Raw genomic sequence first — 11,729 nt, forward strand, 5'->3', positions numbered from 1 at the left:
GTGTAATGTTAGTAGGAAAGTAATGTATAAGTTGAAAAATAGTGTAAGTTGAAACAATTGATATCACGAGTACACCCACTGTGTAAATCTGCGATAATATGACGCTCAGTAGAACAGTCGGGTCTGTAAATATGTGAGAGCAATGATATAAAGTGGAAACGGGTGTAATGTTAGTGGGAAAGTAATTTATACGTTGAAAAATAGTGCAAGCTGAAACAAATTATATCGCGATTACACTCACTGTGTAAATATGCGATAATATCGTCGGTATTTTCACAAACCGGCGAATATGAAAATTTGGTCTGATTGAGATAATACCACCTGGACATTAACGACAACCAAGTGTTTTACCAGTTTAAGTTTGAACTACGTAAGTGAAACACTTTTCGAGATCGAGACATGTGGTAGTGTCGAATATTACTTTTATGTAACATTGCTGTTTTCACAAATCGACGAATATTGGATTTGTTGGTTTGCAAAAACAAAACTGTGTTTACACTCATGATTTCTGTTTTCACAAACAGTAGAATAATCATGTTAACATTCAAAGTCTACACACGGAAGGCAAGACATGAAAGTTCACCTCCTTGTTCACCCATTAGAATAAAGCTTTCAAACCTTCTACCATCTTTCGTGTCAATGAACCATTGCTTCATAAGATTTCGAAATGTTTATAAATGTGAGAGTCGTCAGGAGTCACTTGAGGAGCGGACTTTGATGCATGGTCGTGGAGAGTTTAGACGTGTTTTTCTGGCTCTCCTCTAGTTTTCAGGGCTGCCTCACCGGCATTAGCTTTTTTTTTCACCCTTCTGGTGACACTTAGGATAGCTAGTACTAATTTTCCTCCCTACCCTTGCTAGAGATATAGTAAGTGTCTATATCTTTTTACTAAGATTACCTTTGCTTACTCGCCCACGGAGGGTCCCCCCCACTGATCGCTCTGGGGTGTGAAGTAACACGGTCGGGCCTCCCTGGAGTGGTTTGAGAGGGCAATCTTAGCCATAGGTGTGTTGTCCTGGTTTTTTGTCCCTTGTTTGTTATTTCTCTTTCTTCCCACTTCCCCCGTTAGGGGGAAGTGGTTACTATGGCGGACGCCACTGCTGCCTCCCCCTCCTTCAGGGGGGGAGGTAGTCCTGACCGACTCCCGACTGTCTCACGGACGGACTACCCCCAGACTGAACGGCCCCGGACACGCCCTTTGCTAGACATTGATGTAAATAATGCGAGTTTTGTTTTGTTGCACGCGGTTGGTTCTACTCCCCTGTCCAGCCTCAATCCCTTCATTATCAAGAAGGTGATTGATGGATGTGCAGGAGAGGTAGAACAGGTCAAAAAACTTGCTAGCGGAGATCTCCTAGTAAAGACTGCAAATTCGTCCCAGGTTAAGGATTTGATGAAGATGAGCAAATTCCATTGCTATGATGTTGTGCCGTCGATCCCTCACTCCATGAATTCCTGCAAGGGAGTCATCACTTGCAGGGACCTCATGGCCATGGAAGAGGACGACATCGTACGTGAACTTGCTCATGAACATGTAATTGAAGCCCGTTTCATCACGAGATTTTCCGAGGGCAGGAGGACGAAAACGGCAACTGTTATATTGACTTTCGGTAAAGTGACTCTCCCAACCCATATCAAAGTGGGGTATGAAATTGTTAACGTACGGACATACATCCCCAACCCACTTCGTTGTTTACGATGTCAGTTATATGGACACCATGAAAAGTCTTGTCGGGCTTCTCAATCAGTCTGTGGCAAGTGCGCAACGCAAGGTCATGATGCTGACCATTGCACATCGGAGGGTGTCAGCTGCTTTCACTGCAAGGGTGCTCACTTCACTTCCTCTAGGGATTGTCCCAAGTGGAAGGAGGAGAAAGAGGTCTGTGCGGTGAAGGCGACTGAGGGTGTCTCTTTCTACGAAGCAAGGAACAAGGTGAAGGAGTTGCATGCAACTCCCACACCGAATAGGTCCTATGCTTCGGCAGTGATGTCCCGCCCTGTGATGTGCACTGTGGAGACGCAGACTGATCTCGTGCTTGTTAATCAAGTCACTCACTCTACCTCCACCTCCACCTCTAAACCTCCTGTAAGATCCAACTCTCTAACTGACCTCCCCAAAGCTTCATCATACTCACAGGCCGCTGCTGCTTCTCAGTCAGTCAAGCCTAAATTGAAGCCTGACAAGACTGTAAAACATAACTTCACCACCCTTTCAAAGCCACGTCCTCATGTCCTCCCTGCTCCTAGCCCAGCGAGGGAGAGGAAGAATAGCTCTTCCTCGGTGGAATCTGGGAGCCTTGTTATTGACCAAAATATGGAGGTTTCCGTCAGCAAGCACCGGGAAAGGTCCCTCGGTAGCCACTCGCCTGGTCGCGCGGGGCATAAAAAAACTAAACACACTGGCCCCCCCCGTAAATCTTAAACCGCCGCATTCACTATACTACAGTGGAATTGTAGAAGTATTGGGAATAAGTTACACAATATAGCAATCTTGCTTTCTATACACAGGCCAGACGTTGTTTGTTTACAGGAGACGCGCCTGGAGGATCACCCTGATCCTCCACAGTTCAAACACTACCACTCGTATAGAAGATATGAAGGTCACGGAGTAGCCATATACACACATAAATCACACCCACAAACGGAAGTGATTCTAAATTCTACTCTGGAAGCTGTCGCGTGCAGAGTAAAATTTAATAACACGTATCTGTCTATTTGCTCTCTGTACTGTCCTCCACATGGCCCCATTGATAGTGATGCTTTAAATTCACTAGTTGAACATCTCCCTGGGAATAAGTTAGTGTTGGGCGATTTTAACGCCCATCACCATCAATGGGGTAGCTTGAGGATCGATGGTCGTGGGGAGCAAGTAGCCGACCTAATACTACAGTCCAACCTCTGTCTTCTGAACGATGGTAGAGCGACTCGTGTAGATGATCGTACTGGTAACTTTTCGGCCATTGACTTATCTTTGGCCTCCCCTGGTATACATCAAGATCTCTCATGGGACCCTTACAACGACTCCTTGGGAAGTGATCATTTACCCATCTGTCTTTCTTATACACGCGACATCATTTCGGACCCTCCACCTCCAAAATTTAACTATAAGAAAGCAGATTGGGGATCCTTCTCAAGGATCGCCAATTTAGTTATATCTGGGGAGACCATAGATGTTAAGGTCGAAAATATAACTACTTCCATATTACACGCAGCTGAGGCTGCTATTCCCAAGACTTCTACAGTTCATGCGAAGCATAGAGCACATTGGTGGACGCCGGATTGCCGACAAGCATTAAGAAAACGCAATAGGAGATACAGGATTTTTGATAGTCAGCCCACTGAGAAAAATTTTATTGCATACAAACAGGCACGGGCTGAGGCAAGGAGAATAATAAGAAGGGCCAAACGTGACTCCTGGCGGTCCTTTGTGTCCACGGTGACTCGTACAACACCATTACGTAAAGTCTGGTCCACCATAAGAATATTAAATAATAAAGGCCCATATTTCCCAGTCACCACCCTTCAGGTGAATAATAACATCTATGACGAGCCCGTGGACGTTGCTAACATCCTCGCCAGGAGTTTTTCTCATGTAAGTAGCTCAGCCAATTATGACCCGCGTTTCCAACATCATAAACGCACGGCTGAGCTACAGATATTAGACTTTGCCACAGAAGACGTAAACTCCCGTACAACCAAGAGTTTACGCTAGATGAACTGCTCCTTGCCCTTAAATCCTGTAAAGACACCAGCCCTGGACCAGACACCATCACGTACGGTATGATCCAGCATCTTAATCAGGACAACCTGATTAAGATGTTAGCATTGTACAATGAGATTTGGGCGTCTCGAACGTTCCCAAACTCATGGCACTTTGCGCACGTCATACCGATACCCAAAGAGGCTGGTCGTCTTATGAATCCCACTTCATTTCGTCCTATTGTGTTGACTTCTTGTCTATGTAAGGTCATGGAACGAATGGTTAACAATAGGCTTCTTTTTGTTTTAGAGTCGAAGAATTTGTTAAATGATCAACAATGTGGCTTCCGTAAATACAGAAGTTCACTAGATCATTTAATGAATTTGGAGCATTGTATTGCAGAGGCATTTGCCAATAAAGAATTCATGATAGGGGTGTTCCTGGACATCCATAAAGCCTATGACATGACCTGGCGACACGGTATATTAATGAAGCTCTATGTTTATGGTTTAAGAGGAAATTTGCCTGTTTTTATTTCAAATTTCTTAAGGGACAGAACTTTCTCTGTCAAATTGCCCCGTAACGTAACATCAGATATATTTATCCAGGAAAACGGGGTGCCACAGGGAAGTGTGCTTAGTCCTACTTTATTTAGTATTATGATCAATGATATTCTGTCATCAGCTCCCATCCCGAGGAATCTTAAATACTCACTCTACGCTGACGATTGTGCAATATGGCACTCTTCCCGTAATGCACAATTTTCGGCTGGGCGGATTCAAGCAGCCCTTGACTCCGTCCACCAATGGGCCTTGCAGTGGGGATTTAAGTTTTCCGTACGTAAGTGTGCCGCTATAGTTTTCACTAATCGTAACGTACCTAATTTGTGCTTAACTTTGGATAATCAGGCGGTACCTTTTCAAAATTCTGTAAAATTTTTAGGAATACATTTTGATCGTAGAATGAATTTTAAACTTCACGTTAATACTTTGCTTGCTCGTTGTGATAAACCGTTAAATGTCCTCATGTACCTAGAGGGTACTACCTGGGGTGCCGACAGAAAATCTTTATTAATGGTGTATAAGTCCCTTATTCGATCAAAGCTAGACTATGGCGCACAGGTGTATGGCTCGGCATCTGATGCCACGCTGAAAGGATTGGATGTGTTACAGAATAAATGCTTGCGAATGTGTCTTGGAGCTGTCCGGTGTACCCGTGTAGCTCGTGATGGAAGTGGAGGCGAATGTGCCTCCTCCGTATTCGCCGTGACCACCTGGCATTTTCCTATGGTGTAAGGACATTTAGGAAATGTAATATCGGCAATGTGGCCTGTACCCCCTGCATCAATACCACCACCTTCTGTGGGGGTGCGTCGGCCACTTGCCGCTCTCTCCACTTACTGACTCAGGAGCTTGATGTGGACCCCAGTGACTGTGACAAGTTGGTGCTAAAAAATATAGCGCCTTGGGAGCCACCCGGCTTTACAGTCGATGTCACATGGCTCCCAGCACCAAAGGCCAAGGCGCCGGAGGCGGAGGTCCACCACTTGTTTCGTAAGATCATTGTTCGTCACTTGGGGTCCCATCAATTGTACACCGACGGCTCCAAGTCGAGTGAATGTGTGGGTGCAAGTGTGTGGTCGACTGAATGTGCCCTCAGGTATCGGTTGCCGACTCATACATCTGTGTTTACTTCAGAACTTTTTGCTATTGACAAAGCCATAGACTATGCTCTCAATTCTAGACATGACTCATTTGTCATATTTTCAGATTCAAAATCAGCCCTTCAGGCAATTGCATCTTGTACTACGGACTCTCACGAGATCCAGGGCCGCATCGTTAATAAGTTGCATTCATGCAACAAGTCATTCACGCTGATCTGGGTGCCTGGTCATTGTCGTATCTACGGCAATGAGCAGGCTGACTTACTTGCAAAGTCGGCTGTAGAGCTCGAGGAGACTTGGGACGTTCCTCGTGATCTACGGTCGAGTCTATCTCTCGGAAAGAAATCAATAAATCTTCTGTGGCAAGGTCAGTGGACCAGACTAAATATTCCAACTTGTAAGCCGTACCTGGGCGACTGGGACACTGCCAACCGTCCCAGTCGCTTAGAAGAAAAAGTGTTGGCACGATTACGGCTGAATGCCACCATTTTAACCCACATAAAACCATATATGGAAAGACGCTTCCCACCGCACTGTGACATCTGTAATGCGGTGTTATCTATTAGTCATATCATCCTGCGCTGTCGGCGATTTATTCGTGAACGTGCTTCACTTATAAATTACTGCGGCGCAGTAGACGTCCCCTTCACCCTTTCCACCATCCTGGGTGATGGGGACATTGTTATGACTGATAAATTGATGGCTTTCTTGAGAGAGACCGGACTGATCAGAGTGATGTGACTTTTTTACTGTGTGGTTATGGTTTTTATGAACAGTAAATATGTATATATTGTAATATTAATTAGGGTTGACAGTTGACATATTTTAAATAGTTCCTCCTCCCACCGATCTATTTCTAATATAGATGTCCCCTACATTAAGCCAAATTCCTCGCCTGACAGTCACCAGCTGATGAGTGCAAGTGTGCAATATAGGAAGGTATTGGGCACTTGCAGTCGATGGTAGTCTGCTGGGCGAGGTTCTTCAATTTTTGTATAAATTATGTAAATACATTATATTATCTTGCTTAAGTTATTCTAATTAGGGACGACAGCTGACGTATATGGAAATGTTCCTGACTCGTCTGGTTCCCTTTCATATATTGATGTCCCCTATATTAGGTTGTGCCTCGACTGACAGTCATCAGGTGATGAGTGCAGGTATGTAATGTAGAAAAGCATTACATATCTGCAGTCGATGGTGTTCTCTTGGTCGAGGCTTTTTGAACATTAGTGTAGGTCTAGTTATTTGTCTCTTAGGATTTAGTATAGGTTAGCGATTTGTCTGTTAGGTGGTTAGTTTTAGGGTCTTTAGATTAGGTATTTTGTTTATAAGTAATATAAGGTTAAAAATATAAAAAATAAATAAAAATAATAAAAATAAAACTACAAAAAAATAATAAAATAAAAATTATTATATATATATGTACGTGTGCATGAAAGTGTGTATGTTCATCTGCATGGATGTGTGTATGTATGTATGTATGTATATATATATGTTTGTATATATATGTATATATGTGTCAATATATATACATATATATATATATATATTTGCCTTAATAATCAGAGGCTCCGGCCTCAATGGTCGATAGGCAAAAAAAAAAAAAAAAAAAAAAAAAAAAGTCACTCTCAGAACCTTCACTAGACTGGTGTTTACCACCACCACATCAGCTGTCAGGACGGCGGTTGCTACTGCAGTGTTTTCCAACCACAAACTCTCATTCCAGAGGGTGAGCTGATTGATAAAGTAGTATTAAACATTACAAATCTGCATTATTGCTTTGCATATCGTTACTATAGCATTCATTCAATGGAGGTTCACGCCGCTTTGGTGCATAGCTGCACTGACACCCTGTCTCCAGCCCTGGGGTCCTCCTTGGAGAGTTGCCAGGCCTGGAACCTGGTGTCATTCACAATAGCCTATACAAGTCCAACAACAATTAGAGGTCACATATCCAGTTAATTTTCTCTTTCAGATGGTTAAAAACGTCGATGTCCTGGTTCGATGGGATGAAGACAACACCGAGAATGTTGTTCCATTGCGTGACTTGAGACTGCCTCCCGGGAAAAAGTTGAGAAATGGCAGAAAAGTTCAAATGTGGTGGCAACCCCATGGCAAGTGGTGGAGTGGAGTCGTCATACAGTTTGAAGTAAAATCTACCTATGAGGGAAGTGATGATAGTGATGATGACATTCCATTAACAGAATTCCTGAAAAAAAGTGACCCGAGTAACATGAATGAAAAGAATAATAAAAGTGGAGAGGATGCACATGGATCAGTATCTTCCCTAAGAAAAGATCAAAGCAGTGACATTTCTCACCTAAGCACTTCCGATGACTCAACAATGTCTGAGTGCGATTCTGTCAATGACCCTTTGTATATGCCTGATGATGACTTAATTATTGATGATGAACTTGTAAGAGCTACTGTTTGTGGACATACAGGCTGTAAGTCGGAGATATTTGCAGCTTGCACCAAACAAGAATGTCAGCGTCTTTTGTGCTATAATCACTTCCGAGATGATTCTTGTGAAAATCACAGTTTGACAGCATGTAATCCTGCAGAAAATATCATACCAGATACTCACAGTGAAAAGATGTGTAACCCATTCGCAAAATACGTGACACAACCAGAACACTTTATTGTTGAAGAATTGCCTAAACAATCTCCAGATAAAATTAGAAAGGCGTCAGAAAAAGAGAACATCAAGAAAATTTGCAAGAGAAATCGCAACAGTGGGGAAGCGTATATCAGTATACAAAGTGGTAAGGAGATGCCTGCAAGGCGAATATTGAAAAATCGTTGCCCTAAAAACAAGTGCAGTAGTAGAGGACTATTTTGTGATAAAGTAACTGAAGAACAGAGAAAAATAATTCTGAACAGCTTTTATGACTTGGGAAATGTTGAGAGTCAAAGGGAGTGGATAAGTAGGACCATTGAAGTGAAAGACCAAAAATACGCATGCCTGGGAAAAGAAGGCAGAAAAAGTAGAACCTCTGCATATTTCCTGCCAATGGATCAGTATCTTCCCTAAGTATCTGTATCTTTCCTGATTGTAGAAAAGTCAAAGTGTGCAGAATAACGTTTGTCAACACTCTTAACATTAGTGATAGGCAAATCAGGACCACAATGGAAAAATTATCATCAACTGGATCATTACAAAAAGAAGGTCGAGGAGGAAGACGACCAAAACTAAAGGAGAGGGATGAAAGGTTGAGGAAGAAAAGTGACAGGCCATAGTGGCAACCCTGAGAAGACTGGGCTCAGCGCCCCTAGCAATCTTGTTAAATATTGTGGCAGGCACTTCTACCCTTCAGAATTACCTGATTCCGACCAAACCTGGATACAATGACCAGCCATGACCTTATGTCTGCAAGGTTTTAGATGCTAGGCAACTATTCGTTGCCTAGCAAAGGCCCGCTTAGCCCCTCCGTGGACGTGGGTCAAGGAACTGTCGGGACCCAGTGCCCTGTCCCGGCATCATTTTCTCAAATTTCGAATATCGATTTTTTTTCTTATCAGTGCAATTTTTAGCTTCCTAAACCCATCCTATGCTTCACAATGAAACGCAAAAATTTTGCAAAATGACTGCGTTCACGCCGGTGAAAACGAAGTCCAGAGATACCATGCCAGTCCGGGTGCATGTGGGCGGGACCGTGATGACTTCAGTAGGCCTGATGACAGCTGGCCTGCTCCTCTTCCTTCCCTCTCCTTTTTTTTTTTTTTTTTTTTTTTTTTCATCAAATGTTTGTTTTATTGTTTTTATATCTCCATCTTCCTCATTTTCTTTCCCCATCCCATTGTTCCCTTTCATGCATCATTTCCCAACAATTCCCTCCTCCCTTTCGTTTTCCACTCTTCTTTCATGCTCTTCTCTCCTCCCATCATGTATTTCCTTCCCTTACTCTGTTCTTTCCTTCCTTCCTCTTCCCTTCCCCTCTCACTTTTTTTTTCATTCTTATCTCCCCTATTCATTCTTCCCTTTCCCTCATTATTTGCTCTTTAATAACAATATCTTTGGTCATTATCATTTAATTACTATGAAACAGTTAACTTCTTAATCATAGAATTCTCTTTATTATATAAGATCAATAGTAGGATAACGATAAATTACTGGATAATAATATATTCAATTGATTCCTAAAATTTAAACTTATGGTAGGTTTTCCAAAACTACATAATCCTAATACAGACACTTTAAACACTTTGAAAACAAACTTTAAACACTTTGAAAACAAGCCACATAAATTTACATGCTACACTGCAGTTAAAAATCAGCTAACACAGTAAACATCCTAGTACAGACAACGATGATGATGACAGTGAGGATGATGGGAGGAGGATGGTGGTGGTGGTGGTGATGACGATGGTGATGATCAGCAATAGTTTCTTCAGTACCTTTGTAAATTTTCTCTTTTGAGCCCTCTGTGATTCCATATTTCTGTTGAATATTCGCATCCCAAAAAACATTCTGCAGCGAATAAAAACACTTAAGACATCCAATGGTACAGATACATATTTTGTAATTTCTGTCACTAACAGCTTAGTTACTTCTTACCAAGTTTCAAAGTCTTCATCCCATGATGACACTGGAATACTTTTTCCGTCACATAGTTTTTCATGAAAGTCTGGACTTGCTTTCATTACAGTTTCTTTCTGCATGCAATTTCAGTCCAGGTGTTGTCTCCATCTTCCACCCTGGATCCCAGAAACTGGTATTCAGGAAGCTTGTATGCAATGTACCCGCCAACATATCGCAGTCCTTCTTCTTCTACAGCACTTTTCAGGTCATTATCCCAGAGATCATGGAGCCGCTGCTCTGCATCATTCTTTCTTCAGCCTCAAATGACGACTCATAGACAGTCAATGCTGAGAACATGACTGCAGTAAGACTGGGTTCACGCTGAAGATCATTTTCATTATCTTTTACTGTTTTACTTGGGGTGTGATTACAGAATGAGCCCTCTGATATTTGTCTCTGCTTTCTTTATCTGAATTGTATTTACTTCCCTCCAAGGTAGCTACTTTCTTTACCCAGCAGATGTGCCTTTACTCTTTTTGCATGAAACTGGTGATGGATGTTCGTAAGAAGCTCCCGTTTGCCTGAAATGGGCAAAGAAATGATCCAGTCCATCCTGATTCAGTCTGTATGTTAATACAAAAGACATTCGGAACTTATCCTTCACAAGGGCAAACAATTTTGGCGGTGATCGGCAGAAAAGTATTAACTCTTTTTTACACTAATACATATTTATAATGCCACACACTCTCATGGTTATCACAATATTGATCATATCCTACAGTACTTGATCTTGGTGTTCTAAGTGACGTCCATATGCATCTCCTGATGTTTTGTATCATTAGGTACTCTAGTGTTCATGAAGTCAAACTACCTGTTTACCAGTCCAGTAACATCACCAGTTTCCTCCCAGTATTGATTCTCAAAAGTTTTTTTTTTTTTTTCCAAAATATCTTTGTGATTTTGATGTAGTTTCTGAAAGAAGTTGCACCGCTAACTTAACACTCATTCGCTTGACACCATTAACACACACATGCTTCTCTGACAGGCGGTGAGTCACTTTTAGATCACTGATGCTTCGCGTGATTAATTCTATTACACACCCACTGGTAGCGAAATGTCCATTCCCCATTTCAAACCCAGAGTCAAGGAAATTATTCCTGATCAACTTGATGAGGTGGGGTGCATCAGCAAAGGCATTCACCTCTCGGTCAGGAGCCCCTGGATGTATGAAAGAGGTATTTTCAGTGTTTATGCCTAATATGTTCCACAGTTTAACATTAGTAGGACCAAGATCACAAATCATACCCACAACAGGATAACCAACAGACTCAAGCTTCACGATCAAAGAAAGAATAATGTTTTTAGTCATGTTGCAGTCATACTCATAAAGATTAGCTGCTTCCATTTTTTCGACCTTGAGCACGACCCGATCAGTGTGGTGGCCTGGATCAAACTGAGACAGCAGGCCTATAGTAGCCGCAGCGAGAAATGAACGCTGTGGTGGGGCAGGCGGGATGACCTGGGATTCCCCCATTGTTGCCATATCCACATGTCACCGACCATAGAGGTAGGATGTCACCGACCATCGGCCACCGCTGCAGCCCCGCTCCATGATCCTTACCCTGTGTCTCTGGCTTTCTCTTTCTCTCTCGGTTTCTATATAAACTGGTGTATTTCCGAAACTAATTATGAAATTATTATGACTTTTGTTCCACACCACCACTGAGGTAAAAATCAAGGAGAGTTTTCTGTATAAAGGTTTCCCCCCCCTTGTCTGAGGGCAGGTCAGTTCTGGCGAGTGTATAATTATAGGTCAGGCGGAGGTATCGGCAAGGCCGCAC

Source organism: Coenobita brevimanus, chromosome 59 (genome assembly GCF_032717465.1).
Source record: "Coenobita brevimanus isolate Jiangsu-jjx chromosome 59, ASM3271746v2, whole genome shotgun sequence".
NCBI lineage: Eukaryota > Metazoa > Arthropoda > Malacostraca > Decapoda > Coenobitidae > Coenobita > Coenobita brevimanus.